Source organism: Schistocerca gregaria, chromosome 1, assembly GCF_023897955.1.
Source record: "Schistocerca gregaria isolate iqSchGreg1 chromosome 1, iqSchGreg1.2, whole genome shotgun sequence".
NCBI classification, from domain to species: domain Eukaryota; kingdom Metazoa; phylum Arthropoda; class Insecta; order Orthoptera; family Acrididae; genus Schistocerca; species Schistocerca gregaria.
In genome coordinates, this window is record NC_064920.1 from 501117232 (window position 1) to 501134646 (window position 17415).

General features: G+C 49.5%; 8 non-coding genes across 8 annotated transcripts; all 8 read left to right on the forward strand.

Annotated features, from left to right (window-relative positions):
- Positions 1-218: 218 nt before the first annotated feature.
- Positions 219-290, forward strand: Trnah-gug (transfer RNA histidin (anticodon GUG)). The gene has a single exon. It is a non-coding gene; the product is annotated as a tRNA-His (tRNA).
- Positions 291-7385: 7095 nt separating this feature from the next.
- On the forward strand, positions 7386-7457 carry Trnae-cuc (transfer RNA glutamic acid (anticodon CUC)). The gene has a single exon. It is a non-coding gene; the product is annotated as a tRNA-Glu (tRNA).
- A 386-nt stretch (positions 7458-7843) lies between these two features.
- Trnah-gug (transfer RNA histidin (anticodon GUG)) lies at positions 7844-7915 on the forward strand. Its single transcript has one exon. It is a non-coding gene; the product is annotated as a tRNA-His (tRNA).
- A 7053-nt stretch (positions 7916-14968) lies between these two features.
- Positions 14969-15040, forward strand: Trnae-cuc (transfer RNA glutamic acid (anticodon CUC)). Its single transcript has one exon. It is a non-coding gene; the product is annotated as a tRNA-Glu (tRNA).
- Positions 15041-15426: 386 nt separating this feature from the next.
- Positions 15427-15498, forward strand: Trnah-gug (transfer RNA histidin (anticodon GUG)). The gene has a single exon. It is a non-coding gene; the product is annotated as a tRNA-His (tRNA).
- Positions 15499-15951: 453 nt separating this feature from the next.
- Trnal-uag (transfer RNA leucine (anticodon UAG)) lies at positions 15952-16033 on the forward strand. The gene has a single exon. It is a non-coding gene; the product is annotated as a tRNA-Leu (tRNA).
- Positions 16034-16478: 445 nt separating this feature from the next.
- Positions 16479-16550, forward strand: Trnae-cuc (transfer RNA glutamic acid (anticodon CUC)). Its single transcript has one exon. It is a non-coding gene; the product is annotated as a tRNA-Glu (tRNA).
- Positions 16551-16936: 386 nt separating this feature from the next.
- On the forward strand, positions 16937-17008 carry Trnah-gug (transfer RNA histidin (anticodon GUG)). Its single transcript has one exon. It is a non-coding gene; the product is annotated as a tRNA-His (tRNA).
- The last annotated feature ends 407 nt before the right edge of the window (positions 17009-17415 follow it).

The window sequence follows — 17415 nt, forward strand, 5'->3', positions numbered from 1 at the left end:
GTCAAGAGGCTTGGAGGTCTGCAACACATTGCCACGGAGGTGGATGCAGCTAACCACTGTAGTTAGTGTACTGACAGCGCAGGCACGTTCATTTGCTCGCATGCATGTGATGGAGATCGTGTCTGCCACTGCTGTGGCGTACACCTTGGCCTAGGCTTTGCTGTGTATCGACACTTGCATTCCAGCCAGCTGCTTCCGTGGGCGCCTCCGTGGCCATGGCCGTGATCGTCTAGTGGTTAGGACATTGCGTTGTGGCCGCAATAACCCAGGTTCGAATCCTGGTCACGGCAATTTTTGAAAGTTTTTCCTTGCTGCCATTGCATTGACGATAGTGCACGAGTACCCGAAATCACAGTGCTTCCTTGGTTTTTCACTCGTGTTCCGCAGGCCGCAGTCCGTACTACCACTTCATCACAAGTGCAATCTTCTTGAGCTCACATATGTCTGTTACATGGAACATTCTAGCTCCGCCTGACAGGTACAGCTATGATACTTTAGTGGTTACGGAAAGCCCAGGTTTCGAAACATGGTCACGGCACGAAAACGTCTCTTGATGCTGTCTCCTTAACTGCGACAGCTACAGACAAGTGGCGTCGCTACCATACGGCGGGCACGGCATTTTCTTGTTGTGGACGGCCTAAAGAGATGCTTCCAGTGGACATGGCACGGCGATTGCCAAGATACTTCCATTTCGAAGTGACCTTTGTAGTACAAATGAAACGTTTTGCCGGTGCTGCTGCAACGGTAACGTGGCCGAGCGGTCTAAGGCGCTGGTTTTAGGCACCAGTCTCTTCGGAGCCGTGGGCCCGAACACATCGCGCGCTCGCTCCGTCGTATCGTCCGGTGTTTACGTGTGCTTCGCGGTTGGCGGCGGTTCGGCGCGGTGCCTGTTTCTTCGCTGCTGTAGTCAACTGAACTGTAAGTTACGATGGATTCTGAAGAACGCGAAAATAATATCCAATGTGAATTTGACAGAAACGTAACCCGACCGTCTGCTTTCGAAATTCATTCGTGGCTGAAAACTGACTTGAAAATTCCTGAAAGTGATGTGCTAGGCTTGCAATTAGACGCGTTCCTGAACTCTTTGTTCGTCAAACTGAAAAGTCCGGAACTGTGTGACTCCCTCGTCAGTGAAAACGGTGGTGTACGTAAATTTAAACACTCTGATGGGTCAATTAGCAATGTTACTTTGTCGAATGCGGGTTTTGGTATCAGAAATGTGAGAGTATTTAATCTTCCGTTCGAAACTAGAAATGAGACAATAGCTCGTAGCCTTACGCCTTATGGTACAGTTTTGTCTGTTACGAAAGAAAAGTGGTCATCCGCTTATATATATCAAGTGGAAAACGGTATCCGTAGTGTCAAAATGATTGTGAGGAAGCACGTTCCTTCGTTTTTGGTTATGGCCGGCCACCGGGCTTTTATTTCATATAGTGGTCAGCCGCAAACCTGCTCCTATTGTAATGCCACAGACCATTTTAGGCAAAATTGTCCTCGGCGTCGACGCCCTGTGCAGCTGCCGCCCCGTGGCCAAGATGACGACGCGTCATACGCGGCCGTGTTGTTAGGTGTTCCCCCTTCACCGGCACGTTCCGTGGAAACTGCAACGCCTTTAAATGCTGCGGTCGCGATGGATACTGATCCCATTGCAACCGGTATTGATTGTTTTCAAGTCATGTCCGTCCCTTCTCAGTCAGTTCCCGTAGCTAGTGTAGTACTTCAGCCTCTGGCTGTGCCTGAAGTTTCGGAACGGACCGGATCAGAACCCGTTCAGGTGGTTACCTCCCCTGTTGTGGCTGTGGATTCGTCACCATCAAATGCCGTACTTCAAGGTGTTCCGGACGGGGCTACTGCCACACAGGAACCAAAGCCACGGCGCGAAAGTGTTTCGGAGAGACGTGGTAATAACGAACGCTTCCGCAGTGCCAGTAGTTCACGGATTTTAGAAAAGCGATCCCTTTCTCGCGGAGAACGTAGCCCGTCTCCGGAATGGAAGCAGGTTCCGCGTCCGAAGTCGAAACAAAAGCCAAAATCTGTGCAAAGGTCGGTGCACAAGCCCTTGCCCCGCCCCGTAGTCGAATCTCGGCCGTCGGTCGCGGCAGGACGTCGTCCACAGCGTCCTGTGGCGAGCAGTCAGCCAGCGCCTACGACAAGTGTGTCGGAAGACAGGCGGGAAGAGGTTGTCCGGCAGTTAAAAGAAATGTTGCACCACTCTGATGCAACGTTAGCGATGGACACTACGACGTCTCAGGCAACGAACCCGGCACAACTTTCGGTTAAGCGTAAGGCGGAAGACACCCCCCAGCGGCGCACGCGCCCCTCTTCGCAGGATTCGGCGTCTGCACCTCCCACACAAGAACCGCTTACTTCGGCTGCACCGTCTGCACGTTCTGACTGGGCAGACGATATGGAGGAGGAGGGTGGGTCCACTCCCGCAGTCTAATTTGTTTAAATTTGTGTAGTTTTTTTTTTTCCCCTGTAGTCTATGGTAGCACGCTCACCATCGGTCGTTGCTACTATAAATCTTAATAAATTGGAGTCGTATGTAAAGTTTGCAAGTTTAGTGGGTTTTTTAAATAACATTACTGCTGACGTAGTGTTTTTGCAGGAGGTTGTGACAGATCTAATTCACTCGATTCCGGGATATCAAGTCCTCTTGAACTTTGATGTCGAGTGTAATTGTGGTACTGCCATTTTAATTCGGGTTGATCATGATTTTAGTAATGTTGCTACAATTCCGAATGGTCGTGGTATAGCTTGCACGATTAACAACGTACGATACATTAACGTGTACGCCCCTTCTGGAGCCGACGGGCAGCCGCTTCGCCGCGTTTTTTATAGTAGTGACGTTTGTCACCTTTTACAGGGCCCCCACCTGCCTGTAGTCATGGGCGGCGATTTTAATTGTGTGCTGGACGATAGAGATCAGGAGCCGCGGCCATATAAGTGCCTTGAATTGCAGACACTCGTCACGGAGATGAATTTAATTGACTCTTGGTGTTATTTACACCCACGGGACGTGGGATTTACTTTCTTTTACCCCACGGGTAGGAGTCGGCTTGACAGAATTTATGTTTCTCGGGAGAAACAGCACTGTCTCACGGAGTCCTCTGTTCACCCCGTGATTTTTTCCGATCATTGCGCGTATGTCTGCAGATTTCATTCTCTGTTGGCGATTAAACCCCGCGCAAGTCGGTTATGGAAGTTTAATGTGAGACATATTTCACACCCACAATTTGCGCCGGTTATCGTGCGTGTTTGGCAGAGGGTGCTGAAATATCGCAGCCTATATGCCTCCACTTTGTCTTGGTGGGTAGAATCTGTTAAGCCGGCTTTACGCAAGACCATCCTGGAGTTTAGTCAGAATGTTGCTCATTGGGAGCGATGTACATTGCAATTTTATGAGAGATGTTTAAATGATGCCATCCACTTGCACACAGATAATCCCGCTCTTCGGGTGGCGACAATTCGGCAAATAAAACACAGTCTTCTTAACTTGAAAAGGGACTCATTGCGCGGATCTGTCGTACGGAGTCGGGCCCCCGGGAAGCTTGTCGATGAAGCACCCTCCGTCTTTCACCAGCTGCGCGAACGCCGGCGCGCTACGCGACGTTACGTCACGGAGCTGGAATCAGCTGACGGTGTGCGTCTTTACAGTCAGGCGGCAATTCTTGCCGAGACCCGCCGTTACTTTGTCGAAATTTTCAGTGAGAAACGCACGGATGCTGCTGCCATTTCCGAGCTTCTCCATGACGTTCCATACGTCTTATCAGTAAGGGACCGCCGTCACCTCACTGAACAATTTACCGTAGAGGAAGTGCGTGATGTCTTAAAACTATGTTCCCCTAATAAATCCCCGGGTGCAGATGGCTTGCCACCGGAATTTTATCTACACTTTTGGCACTTGTTTGGCTCGGCCCTGACTGATGTTTTTAATGAAATTTTAAATGGCGTGGACGTCCCCGCGTCCTTCCTGGAGGGTATTGTGGTATTGGCTCCAAAGGTTACTGTCACAAGGAAACTGTGCAATCTTCGACCGATCACCCTTCTTAATGGCGATTATAAACTCTTTACCAAATGTGTCTCCTCTCGTTTGAAACTAGTCATGAAAAAACTGATTAGTCCCTTTCAATACTGTTCTGTGCCGAAACGCACTATCTATGGTGCTGTCTCGACGTACCGAGATGCCATTGCCTATGCTTCGACGAATAGAATTTCTTTTGGCATTTTATCCATTGATTTCGCAATGGCATTTGACAGAGTTAGCCACCTATATCTCCGGCGAGTGCTACAGAAATTTGGTTTCGGTGTAAAGTTTATCACTATGATTTTTAACCTTTTCAATAATTCCACCTCACGGATTAGCATCAATGGATTTCTGTCGGAACCTGTGCCACTCCGCTGTTCTATCAAACAAGGGTGCCCTCTGTCAATGGCACTTTACGCAATTTCCATAGATCCTTTGTTGCGTAATTTGCACAGTGCTTGCAGGGGAATACGGATTGGGGATGAGAAGCACGTTTGTCGCGCTTACGCCGATGACCTTGGCCTCTTGGTGTCCTCGGCCACAGACTTCGACACAATACGCGCAGTTCTCACCCAGTATGAACGTGCATCCGGTGCGAGCATCAATAACCGAAAGACGGTTTTTCTGCCCGTTTATGCGGCGACGCGGGGCTTCAAACGCCCGTGGTTTACAGTGAAACGGGAACACAAAATTTTGGGTGTTCGTTTTCAACCCAATCTGCTACAGACTGCGTCTTACAACTGGCGCATTGTCTTAAATGGCATACGAGCTATGGCTAGCCTGTGCGCGACTCGCACCCTCGCATTAACACAGCGGGTGCTTTTAATAAATGTTTTCTTGCTCAGCAAAGCTTGGTACCTCGCACAGTTATTTCAGGTACCCAAGAATTTGGGCAGAGCCATAACACAGGCAGTCTATTGGCTGTTGTGGCGGGGACATATTTTCAAGGTGGCTTACGACACATGTACTTTGCCGCGCGAACAGGGAGGACTCGGCCTTATTCATTTCGCAACGAAAGCCGCGGCGTTGCTCGTTCATCGGACGAGCGTCACCATTGAACAGGATCCGTCCGGCCCAACGGCTGTCTTGTTCAATATTCATCGTCCTCTGTCTGACGTGGCCCCTCTCGACCCGACTACAATACCGTTTCAGCTGCGGTATGTTCGAGAATACTACATTCAGAAAAGTTATCTCGCCGCCGACGTACTTGACCATCGAACGCGGACTGTGAAAGGTGTCTACCACGGACTAAGAGGACGGCCAGTCGGCAATAAGATGGAGGCGCGCTACCCGCGGTCTGCGTGGAGGACGGCGTGGGCTCACGTTCACGCTCCTTACCTGTCAGCGGAAGTCAGCAGCTTTTGGTACCAAGTGGTTAACAGAATTATCCCCACCAACGAAACGCTGCGCCGCATCCATTTATCTCCGTCGAGCTTGTGTGAAGACTGTCGACAAGACGACACGTTAGAACATCGTTTCGTGTGCCTGAGGTCATTGTCGATCTGGAACCTTGCCGCCAGGATGCTCGCACTTATTAACCGGACCAGCGCTGCCAGTTTTTCAGCGGACACGGCTTTGATCCCAGACTTTAATCCGTACCCGCCTACGAAGCGTGCCGCTACCGCATGGATCGTAGCTCACACTGTGTTCTCCATCCTGCATTTAAGACTTACGGGTGACTATGCCTTTTTGGTTTATTTGGCTACGCAACATGACCTTACTAAAACCAGGAACGATTATCCTAAACTCTTTGCCAATTTCCTGCAAATTGCACTCGCATTTGCCCACGACAGACTGCTGTAATACGAACTTCACTGCTGCAATCTTTATTTCCCTCAGTGCTCTGAACTGTTTTTGAGTGCGAAGTCATGGTCCTTGCAAATTGAATGCTACAGGAAGAGTGCCTATTGTACAAGGACTGCCATGTGGAAATTACGACTAATGTTCCCAATGTATTATCATGTGTTCGTGTGTGTTTTGTGTTTTTTTATGTATTCTCTTTCTTTTTTTTTTTTTTTTTTTTTTTTTTTTTTTTTTTTTTTTTTTTTTCAACGTCTGATTCATGCGTCATCGGCGTCCCATCACGAATGCGTTGCGCACGAAGCTGCCACGGAGTTATTTGCGTTTCAATAAAGGAGGACTTTTACTTAATTTTAATTTATTTTTAACACGTCGGGGAGAATTCTGTTTTCCTTTTCCTTAAACGACAGACAGTTTGTAAAGGCCGGGAGTGTACTTATTCCTTTGATAATGTGCGTCGATACCTTACCATTAAATATATCTACTGGCCGCCACGAAGCTTTGGAACATAATATCATGGAACGCGTGAAGGGTGTACCGCCCCTATGGCTGAGAGGACTACTCAGGCAGTATTTGCTTTTTATTCCCTTTTTTTTTTCAACCTAAATTCTTTATTTTATCGATTTTCGGTGCGATGCGTCTGATACGCTGTCATACTTTTATTTTCTAATTTTTAATTTATGAAGTGTAGGCGCAAAGCGACTGATTCGCAGTCGTCATAATCATGAACTTTCACTTCACGAGGACTTTATTTTTCTTCGATGCTTCGATTGCGGTCAATGCACACAAGAAATTTTCCACGTAGGAATTCAGGGTCTCCGCTTTCATCACTTCAACTGGACGGTGCACGTCTTACACAGGACGTCGACGGCCACGGAACATGAACCGAGAAGTTTCCTCTTTTCAGACTACATGAAGAGTTAACAAATTCGTCTTCTAAGTTTGGAAGAAGCAGCGTATTTTTATTTATAGCTAAAGAAGCTCGCCGAAGAAGGCGTAATTGGAGAGCGCAAGGACGGGCTATAAGGGGAGTTGGGAGGCCCTAAAATAATAAAAAAAACAAGAAAAAAAAGAGAAAAAATAAAAAAGAAAAAAAAAAAAAAAAAGTTGCCAATTTTGACGTCTCATTTTTGTGCCGATGCGGTGTGTTCTCGTGGGGTAGGACGCAGCTCTTGTGACGCGCGTGTTGTGTAGGTAGCGTGGCCGAGCGGTCTCAGGCGCTGGTATCAGGCACCAGTCTCTTCGGAGGCGTGGGTTCCAAACCCACAGGTGCCAAACGTGTAATGTAGCCTGTGTCGTAGACAGCTGCACTCTTTGCCCGCAAAGAAAACGGCACAACAAGGCGTGAGCGTCTGTTTCGTGAATTGTCGTAGAACAGTGCGTGGTGCAACGACAGGATTTGTAGGCGCCTTTTGCTCTCATCATTGCTGGCGTTCGTCTCCACGAAATGCGTCCGGAGCACGCCGCTCTATAACGCGCGAGAGTGGATTTTTTTACACTTGTCGTCGATTAACCGTGGGTTGCTGCTGCGTTCGCTGGAGGAGCGCTGCCGTCGTTATCCGGTGTGGTCTAGTGGCTAGGATACCTGGCTCTCACCCAGGAGGCCCGGGTTCGATTCCCGGTACCGGAAGTGCGCGTTTTTGTTGCTCCTCTTATGCGACTTGTCTCGACTTTGCTCGACTGACGCTACGCTGACGCGTGCACAAAGCCACGTTAAGTATGATTCGTTGCAACACCTGACGGCGAGAGTGATGCGGCGTCTATCCACTTGTTATCCAGCCACATACCGGTACCTGTTGTCAAGAGGCTTGGAGGTCTGCAACACATTGCCACGGAGGTGGATGCAGCTAACCACTGTAGTTAGTGTACTGACAGCGCAGGCACGTTCATTTGCTCGCATGCATGTGATGGAGATCGTGTCTGCCACTGCTGTGGCGTACACCTTGGCCTAGGCTTTGCTGTGTATCGACACTTGCATTCCAGCCAGCTGCTTCCGTGGGCGCCTCCGTGGCCATGGCCGTGATCGTCTAGTGGTTAGGACATTGCGTTGTGGCCGCAATAACCCAGGTTCGAATCCTGGTCACGGCAATTTTTGAAAGTTTTTCCTTGCTGCCATTGCATTGACGATAGTGCACGAGTACCCGAAATCACAGTGCTTCCTTGGTTTTTCACTCGTGTTCCGCAGGCCGCAGTCCGTACTACCACTTCATCACAAGTGCAATCTTCTTGAGCTCACATATGTCTGTTACATGGAACATTCTAGCTCCGCCTGACAGGTACAGCTATGATACTTTAGTGGTTACGGAAAGCCCAGGTTTCGAAACATGGTCACGGCACGAAAACGTCTCTTGATGCTGTCTCCTTAACTGCGACAGCTACAGACAAGTGGCGTCGCTACCATACGGCGGGCACGGCATTTTCTTGTTGTGGACGGCCTAAAGAGATGCTTCCAGTGGACATGGCACGGCGATTGCCAAGATACTTCCATTTCGAAGTGACCTTTGTAGTACAAATGAAACGTTTTGCCGGTGCTGCTGCAACGGTAACGTGGCCGAGCGGTCTAAGGCGCTGGTTTTAGGCACCAGTCTCTTCGGAGCCGTGGGCCCGAACACATCGCGCGCTCGCTCCGACGTATCGTGCGGTGTTTACGTGTGCTTCGCGGTTGGCGGCGGTTCGGCGCGGTGCCTGTTTCTTCGCTGCTGTAGTCAGCTGAACTGTAAGTTACGATGGATTCTGAAGAACGCGAAAATAATATCCAATGTGAATTTGACAGAAACGTGACCCGACCGTCTGCTTTCGAAATTCATTCGTGGCTGAAAACTGACTTGAAAATTCCTGAAAGTGATGTGCTAGGCTTGCAATTAGACGCGTTCCTGAACTCTTTGTTCGTCAAACTGAAAAGTCCGGAACTGTGTGACTCCCTCGTCAGTGAAAACGGTGGTGTACGTAAATTTAAACACTCTGATGGGTCAATTAGCAATGTTACTTTGTCGAATGCGGGTTTTGGTATCAGAAATGTGAGAGTATTTAATCTTCCGTTCGAAACTAGAAACGAGACAATAGCTCGTAGCCTTACGCCTTATGGTACAGTTTTGTCTGTTACGAAAGAAAAGTGGTCATCCGCTTATATATATCAAGTGGAAAACGGTATCCGTAGTGTCAAAATGATTGTGAGGAAGCACGTTCCTTCGTTTCTGGTTATGGCCGGCCACCGGGCTTTTATTTCATATAGTGGTCAGCCGCAAACCTGCTCCTATTGTAATGCCACAGACCATTTTAGGCAAAATTGCCCTCGGCGTCGACGCCCTGTGCAGCTGCCGCCCCGTGGCCAAGATGACGACGCGTCATACGCGGCCGTGTTGTTAGGTGTTCCCCCTTCACCGGCACGTTCCGTGGAAACTGCAACGCCTTTAAATGCTGCGGTCGCGATGGATACTGATCCCATTGCAACCGGTATTGATTCTTTTCAAGCCATGTCCGTCCCTTCTCAGTCAGTTCCCGTAGCTAGTGTAGTACTTCAGCCTCTGGCTGTGCCTGAAGTTTCGGAACGGACCGGATCAGAACCCGTTCAGGTGGTTACCTCCCCTGTTGTGGCTGTGGATTCGTCACCATCAAATGCCGTACTTCAAGGTGTTCCGGACGGGGCTACTGCCACACAGGAACCAAAGCCACGGCGAGAAAGTGTTTCGGAGAGGCGTGGTAATAACGAACGCTTCCGCAGTGCCAGTAGTTCACGGATTTTAGAAAAGCGATCCCTTTCTCGCGGAGAACGTAGCCCGTCTCCGGAATGGAAGCAGGTTCCGCGTCCTAAGTCAAAACAAAAGCCAAAATCTGTGCAAAAGTCGGCGCACAAGCCCTTGCCCCGCCCCGTAGTCGAATCTCGGCCGTCGGTCGCGGCAGGACGTCGTCCACAGCGTCCTGTGGCGAGCAGTCAGCCAGCGCCTACGACAAGTGTGTCGGAAGACAGGCGGGAAGAGGTTGTCCGGCAGTTAAAAGAAATGTTGCACCACTCTGATGCAACGTTAGCGATGGACACTACGACGTCTCAGGCAACGAACCCGGCACAACTTTCGGTTAAGCGTAAGGCGGAAGACACCCCCCAGCGGCGCACGCGCCCCTCTTCACAGGATACGGCGTCTGCACCTCCCACACAAGAACCGCCTACTTCGGCTGCACCGTCTGCACGTTCTGACTGGGCAGACGATATGGAGGAGGAGGGTGGGTCCATTCCCGTTGTCTAATTTATTTAAATTTGTGTGTGTGTGTGTTTTTTTTTTCCTGTAGTCTATGGTAGTACGCTCACCATCTGTCGTTGCTACTATAAATCTTAATAAATTAGAGTCATATGTAAAGTTTGCAAGTTTTGTGGGTTTTTTAAATAACATTGCTGCTGACGTAGTGTTTTTGCAGGAGGTTGTGACTGACCTAATTCACTCAATTCCGGGCTATCAAGTCCTCTTGAACTTTGATGTCGAGTGTAATTGTGGTACTGCAATTTTAATTCGGGTTGATCATGATTTTAGTAATGTTGCTACAATTCCGAATGGTCGTGGTATAGCTTGCACGATTAACAACGTACGATACATTAACGTGTACGCCCCTTCTGGAGCCGACGGGCAGCCGCTTCGCCGCGTTTTTTATAGTAGTGACGTTTGTCACCTTTTACAGGGCCCCCACCTGCCTGTAGTCATGGGCGGCGATTTTAATTGTGTGCTAGATGATAGAGATCAGGAGCCGCGACCGTATAAGTGCCTTGAATTGCAGACGCTCGTTACGGAGATGAATTTAATTGACTCTTGGTGTTTTTTACACCCACGGGACGTGGGATTTACTTTCTTTTACCCCACGGGTAGGAGTCGGCTTGACAGAATTTATGTTTCTCGGGAGAAACAGCACTGTCTCACGGAGTCCTCTGTTCACCCCGTGATTTTTTCCGATCATTGCGCGTATGTCTGCAGATTTCATTCTCTGTTGGCGATTAAACCCTGCGCAAGTCGGTTATGGAAGTTTAATGTGAGACATATTTCACACCCACAATTTGCGCCGGTTATCGTGCGTGTGTGGCAGAGGGTGCTGAAATACCGCGGCCTATATGCCTCTACTTTGTCTTGGTGGGTAGAATCTGTTAAGCCGGCTTTACGCAAGACCATCCTGGAGTTTAGTCAGAATGTTGCTCATTGGGAACGATGTACATTGCACTTTTATGAGAGCTGTTTAAATGATGCCATCCACTTGCACACTGATAATCCCGCTCTTCGGATGGCGACAATTCGGCAAATAAAACACCGTCTACTTAACTTGAAAAGGGACTCATTGCGCGGATCTGTCGTACGGAGTCGGGCCCCCGGGAAGCTTGTCGATGAAGCACCCTCCGTCTTTCACCAGCTGCGCGAACGCCGGCGCGCTACGCGACGTTACGTCACGGAGCTGGAATCAGCTGACGGTGCGCGTCTTTACAGTCAGGCGGCAATTCTTGCCGAGACCCGCCGTCACTTTGTCGAAATTTTCAGTGAGAAGCGCACGGATGCTGCTGCCATTTCCGAGCTTCTCCACGACGTTCCATACGTCTTATCAGTAAGGGACCGCCGTCACCTCACTGAACAATTTACCGTAGAGGAAGTGCGTGATGTCTTAAAACTATGTTCCCCTAATAAATCCCCGGGTGCAGATGGCTTGCCACCGGAATTTTATCTACACTTTTGGCACTTGTTTGGCTCGGCCCTGACTGATGTTTTTAATGAAATTTTAAATGGCGTGGACGTCCCCGCGTCCTTCCTGGAGGGTATTGTGGTATTGGCTCCAAAGGTTACAGTCACAAGGAAGCTGTGCAATCTTCGACCGATCACCCTTCTTAATGGCGATTATAAACTCTTTACCAAATGTGTCTCCTCTCGCTTGAAACAGGTCATGAAAAAACTGATTAGTCCCTTTCAGTACTGTGCAGTGCCGAAACGCACTATCTATGGTGCTGTCTCGACGTACCGAGATGCCATTGCCTATGCTTCGACGAATAGAATTTCTTTTGGCATTTTATCCATCGATTTCGCAATGGCATTTGACAGAGTTAGCCACCTATATCTCCGGCGAGTGCTACAGAAATTTGGTTTCGGTGTACAGTTTATCACTATGATTTTTAACCTTTTCAATAATTCCACCTCACGGATTAGCATCAATGGATTTTTGTCGGAACCTGTGCCACTCCGCTGTTCTGTCAAACAAGGGTGCCCTCTGTCAATGGCACTTTACGCAATTTCCATAGATCCTTTGTTGCGTAATTTGCACAGTGCTTGCAAGGGAATACGGATTGGGGATGAGAAGCACGTTTGTCGCGCTTACGCCGATGACCTTGGCCTCTTTGTGTCCTCGGCCACAGACTTCGACACAATACGCGCAGTTCTCACCCAGTATGAACGTGCATCCGGTGCGAGCATCAATACCCGAAAGACGGTTTTTCTGCCCGTTTATGCGGCGACGCGGGGCTTCAAACGCCCGTGGTTTACAGTGAAACGGGAACACAAAATTTTGGGTGTTCGTTTTCAACCCAATCTGCTACAGACTGCGTCTTACAACTGGCGCATTGTCTTAAATGGCATACGAGCTATGGCTAGCCTGTGCGCGACTCGCACCCTCGCATTAACACAGCGGGTGCTTTTAATAAATGTTTTCTTGCTCAGCAAAGCTTGGTACCTCGCCCAGTTATTTCAGGTACCCAAGAATTTGGGCAGAGCCATAACACAGGCAGTCTATTGGCTGTTGTGGCGGGGACATATTTTCAAGGTGGCTTACGACACATGTACTTTGCCGCGCGAACAGGGAGGACTCGGCCTTATTCATTTCGCAACGAAAGCCGCGGCGTTGCTCGTTCATCGGACGAGCGTCACCATTGAACAGGATCCGTCCGGCCCAACGGCTGTCTTGTTCAATATTCATCGTCCTCTGTCTGACGTGGCCCCTCTCGACCCGACTACAATACCGTTTCAGCTGCGGTATGTTCGAGAATACTACATTCAGAAAAGTTATCTCGCCGCCGACGTACTCGACCATCGAACGCGGACTGTGAAAGGTGTCTACCAGGGACTAAGAGGACGGCCAGTCGGCAATAAGATGGAGGCGCGCTACCCGCGGTCTGCGTGGAGGACGGCGTGGGCTCACGTTCACGCTCCTTACCTGTCAGCGGAAGTCAGCAGCTTTTGGTACCAAGTGGTTAACAGAATTATCCCCACCAACGAAAAGCTGCGCCGCATCCATTTATCTCCGTCGAGCTTGTGTGAAGACTGTCGACAAGACGACACGTTAGAACATCGTTTCGTGTGCCTGAGGTCATTGTCGATCTGGAACCTTGCCGCCAGGATGCTCGCACTTATTAACCGGACCAGCGCTGCCAGTTTTTCTGCGGACACGGCTTTGCTCCCAGACTTTAATCCGTATCCGCCTGCGAAGCGTGCCGCTACCGCATGGATCGTGGCTCACACTGTGTTCGCCATCCTGCATTTAAGACTTCCGGGTGACTATGCCTTTTTGGTTTATTTGGCTACGCAACATGACCTTACTAAAACCAGGAACGATTATCCTAAACTCTTTGCCAATTTCCTGCAAATTGCACTCGCATTTGCCCACGACAGGCTGCTATAATACGGACTTCACTGCTGCAATCTTTATTTCCCTCAGTGCACTGAACTGTTTTTGAGTGCGAAGTCATGGTCCTTGCAAATTGAATGCTACAGGAAGAGTGCCTATTGTACAAGAACAGCCATATGGAAATTACGACGAATGTTCCCAATGTATTATCCTGTGTTCGTGTGTGTTCTGTTTTCGCTGTCGTTTAGTGTTTTTTTTTTTATGTTTTCTCATTCTCTTTTTTTCCAACGTCATCGGCGTCCCATCACGAATGAGTTGCGCACGAAGCTGCCACGGAGTTATTTGGGTTTCAATAAAGCAGGACTTTTACTTAATTTCAATTTATTTTTAACACGTCGGGGAGAATTGTGTTTTCCTTCTCCATAGACGACAGACAGTTTTGTAAAGGTCGGGAGTGTACTTATTCCTTTGATAATGTGCGTCGGTACCTTACCATTAAAAATATTTACTGGCCGCCACGAAGCTTTGGAACATAATATCATGGAAGGGTGTACCGCCCCTATGGCTGAGAGGACTACTCAGGCAGTATTTGCTTTTATTCCCTTTTTTTCAACCTAAATTCTTTATTTTATCGATTTTCGGAGCGATGCGCCTGATACGCTGTCATACATTTATTTTCTAATTATTAATTTATGAAGTGTAGGCGCAAAGCGACTGATTCGCAGTCGTCATAATCATGAGCTTTCACTTCAAGAGGATTTTATTTTTCTTCGATGCTTCGTTTGCGGTCAATGAACACAAGAACTTTTCCACGAAGGACTTCAGGGTCTCCGCTTTCATCACTTCAACTGGAAGGTGCACGTCTTACACAGGACGTCGACGGCCATGGAACATGAACCGAGAAGTTTCCTCTTTTCAGACTACATGAAGAGTTAAATTCGTCTTATAAGTTTGGAAGAAGCAGCGTATTTTATTTATAGCTAAAGAAGCTCGCCGAAGAAGGCATAATTGGAGAGCGCAAGGACGGGCTATAAGGGGAGTTGGGAGGCCCGCGAAAAAAAAAAAAAAAAAAAAAAAAAAAAAAAAAAAAAAAAAAAAAAAAAAAAAAAAAGTTGCCAATTTTGACGTCTCATTTTTGTGCCGATGCGGTGTGTTCTCGTGGGGTAGGACGCAGCTCTTGTGACGCGCGTGTTGTGTAGGTAGCGTGGCCGAGCGGTCTCAGGCGCTGGTATCAGGCACCAGTCTCTTCGGAGGCGTGGGTTCCAAACCCACAGGTGCCAAACGTGTAATGTAGCCTGTGTCGTAGACAGCTGCACTCTTTGCCCGCAAAGAAAACGGCACAACAAGGCGTGAGCGTCTGTTTCGTGAATTGTCGTAGAACAGTGCGTGGTGCAACGACAGGATTTGTAGGCGCCTTTTGCTCTCATCATTGCTGGCGTTCGTCTCCACGAAATGCGTCCGGAGCACGCCGCTCTATAACGCGCGAGAGTGGATTTTTTTACACTTGTCGTCGATTAACCGTGGGTTGCTGCTGCGTTCGCTGGAGGAGCGCTGCCGTCGTTATCCGGTGTGGTCTAGTGGCTAGGATACCTGGCTCTCACCCAGGAGGCCCGGGTTCGATTCCCGGTACCGGAAGTGCGCGTTTTTGTTGCTCCTCTTATGCGACTTGTCTCGACTTTGCTCGACTGACGCTACGCTGACGCGTGCACAAAGCCACGTTAAGTATGATTCGTTGCAACACCTGACGGCGAGAGAGATGCGGCGTCTATCCACTTGTTATCCAGCCACATACCGGTACCTGTTGTCAAGAGGCTTGGAGGTCTGCAACACATTGCCACGGAGGTGGATGCAGCTAACCACTGTAGTTAGTGTACTGACAGCGCAGGCACGTTCATTTGCTCGCATGCATGTGATGGAGATCGTGTCTGCCACTGCTGTGGCGTACACCTTGGCCTAGGCTTTGCTGTGTATCGACACTTGCATTCCAGCCAGCTGCTTCCGTGGGCGCCTCCGTGGCCATGGCCGTGATCGTCTAGTGGTTAGGACATTGCGTTGTGGCCGCAATAACCCAGGTTCGAATCCTGGTCACGGCAATTTTTGAAAGTTTTTCCTTGCTGCCATTGCATTGACGATAGTGCACGAGTACCCGAAATCACAGTGCTTCGTTGGTTTTTCACTCGTGTTCCGCAGGCCGCAGTCCGTACTACCACTTCATCACAAGTGCAATCTTCTTGAGCTCACATATGTCTGTTACATGGAACATTCTAGCTCCGCCTGACAGGTACAGCTATGATACTTTAGTGGTTACGGAAAGCCCAGGTTTCGAAACATGGTCACGGCACGAAAACGTCTCTTGATGCTGTCTCCTTAACTGCGACAGCTACAGACAAGTGGCGTCGCTACCATACGGCGGGCACGGCATTTTCTTGTTGTGGACGGCCTAAAGAGATGCTTCCAGTGGACATGGCACGGCGATTGCCAAGATACTTCCATTTCGAAGTGACCTTTGTAGTACAAATGAAACGTTTTGCCGGTGCTGCTGCAACGGTAACGTGGCCGAGCGGTCTAAGGCGCTGGTTTTAGGCACCAGTCTCTTCGGAGGCGTGGGTTCGAATCCCACCGTTGCCAATTTTGACGTCTCATTTTTGTGCCGATGCGGTGTGTTCTCGTGGGGTAGGACGCAGCTCTTGTGACGCGCGTGTTGTGTAGGTAGCGTGGCCGAGCGGTCTCAGGCGCTGGTATCAGGCACCAGTCTCTTCGGAGGCGTGGGTTCCAAACCCACAGGTGCCAAACGTGTAATGTAGCCTGTGTCGTAGACAGCTGCACTCTTTGCCCGCAAAGAAAACGGCACAACAAGGCGTGAGCGTCTGTTTCGTGAATTGTCGTAGAACAGTGCGTGGTGCAACGACAGGATTTGTAGGCGCCTTTTGCTCTCATCATTGCTGGCGTTCGTCTCCACGAAATGCGTCCGGAGCACGCCGCTCTATAACGCGCGAGAGTGGATTTTTTTACACTTGTCGTCGATTAACCGTGGGTTGCTGCTGCGTTCGCTGGAGGAGCGCTGCCGTCGTTATCCGGTGTGGTCTAGTGGCTAGGATACCTGGCTCTCACCCAGGAGGCCCGGGTTCGATTCCCGGTACCGGAAGTGCGCGTTTTTGTTGCTCCTCTTATGCGACTTGTCTCGACTTTGCTCGACTGACGCTACGCTGACGCGTGCACAAAGCCACGTTAAGTATGATTCGTTGCAACACCTGACGGCGAGAGAGATGCGGCGTCTATCCACTTGTTATCCAGCCACATACCGGTACCTGTTGTCAAGAGGCTTGGAGGTCTGCAACACATTGCCACGGAGGTGGATGCAGCTAACCACTGTAGTTAGTGTACTGACAGCGCAGGCACGTTCATTTGCTCGCATGCATGTGATGGAGATCGTGTCTGCCACTGCTGTGGCGTACACCTTGGCCTAGGCTTTGCTGTGTATCGACACTTGCATTCCAGCCAGCTGCTTCCGTGGGCGCCTCCGTGGCCATGGCCGTGATCGTCTAGTGGTTAGGACATTGCGTTGTGGCCGCAATAACCCAGGTTCGAATCCTGGTCACGGCAATTTTTGAAAGTTTTTCCTTGCTGCCATTGCATTGACGATAGTGCACGAGTACCCGAAATCACAGTGCTTCCTTGGTTTTTCACTCGTGTTCCGCAGGCCGCAGTCCGTACTACCACTTCATCACAAGTGCAATCTTCTTGAGCTCACATATGTCTGTTACATGGAACATTCTAGCTCCGCCTGACAGGTACAGCTATGATACTTTAGTGGTTACGGAAAGCCCAGGTTTCGAAACATGGTCACGGCACGAAAACGTCTCTTGATGCTGTCTCCTTAACTGCGACAGCTACAGACAAGTGGCGTCGCTACCATACGGCGGGCACGGCATTTTCTTGTTGTGGACGGCCTAAAGAGATGCTTCCAGTGGACATGGCACGGCGATTGCCAAGATACTTCCATTTCGAAG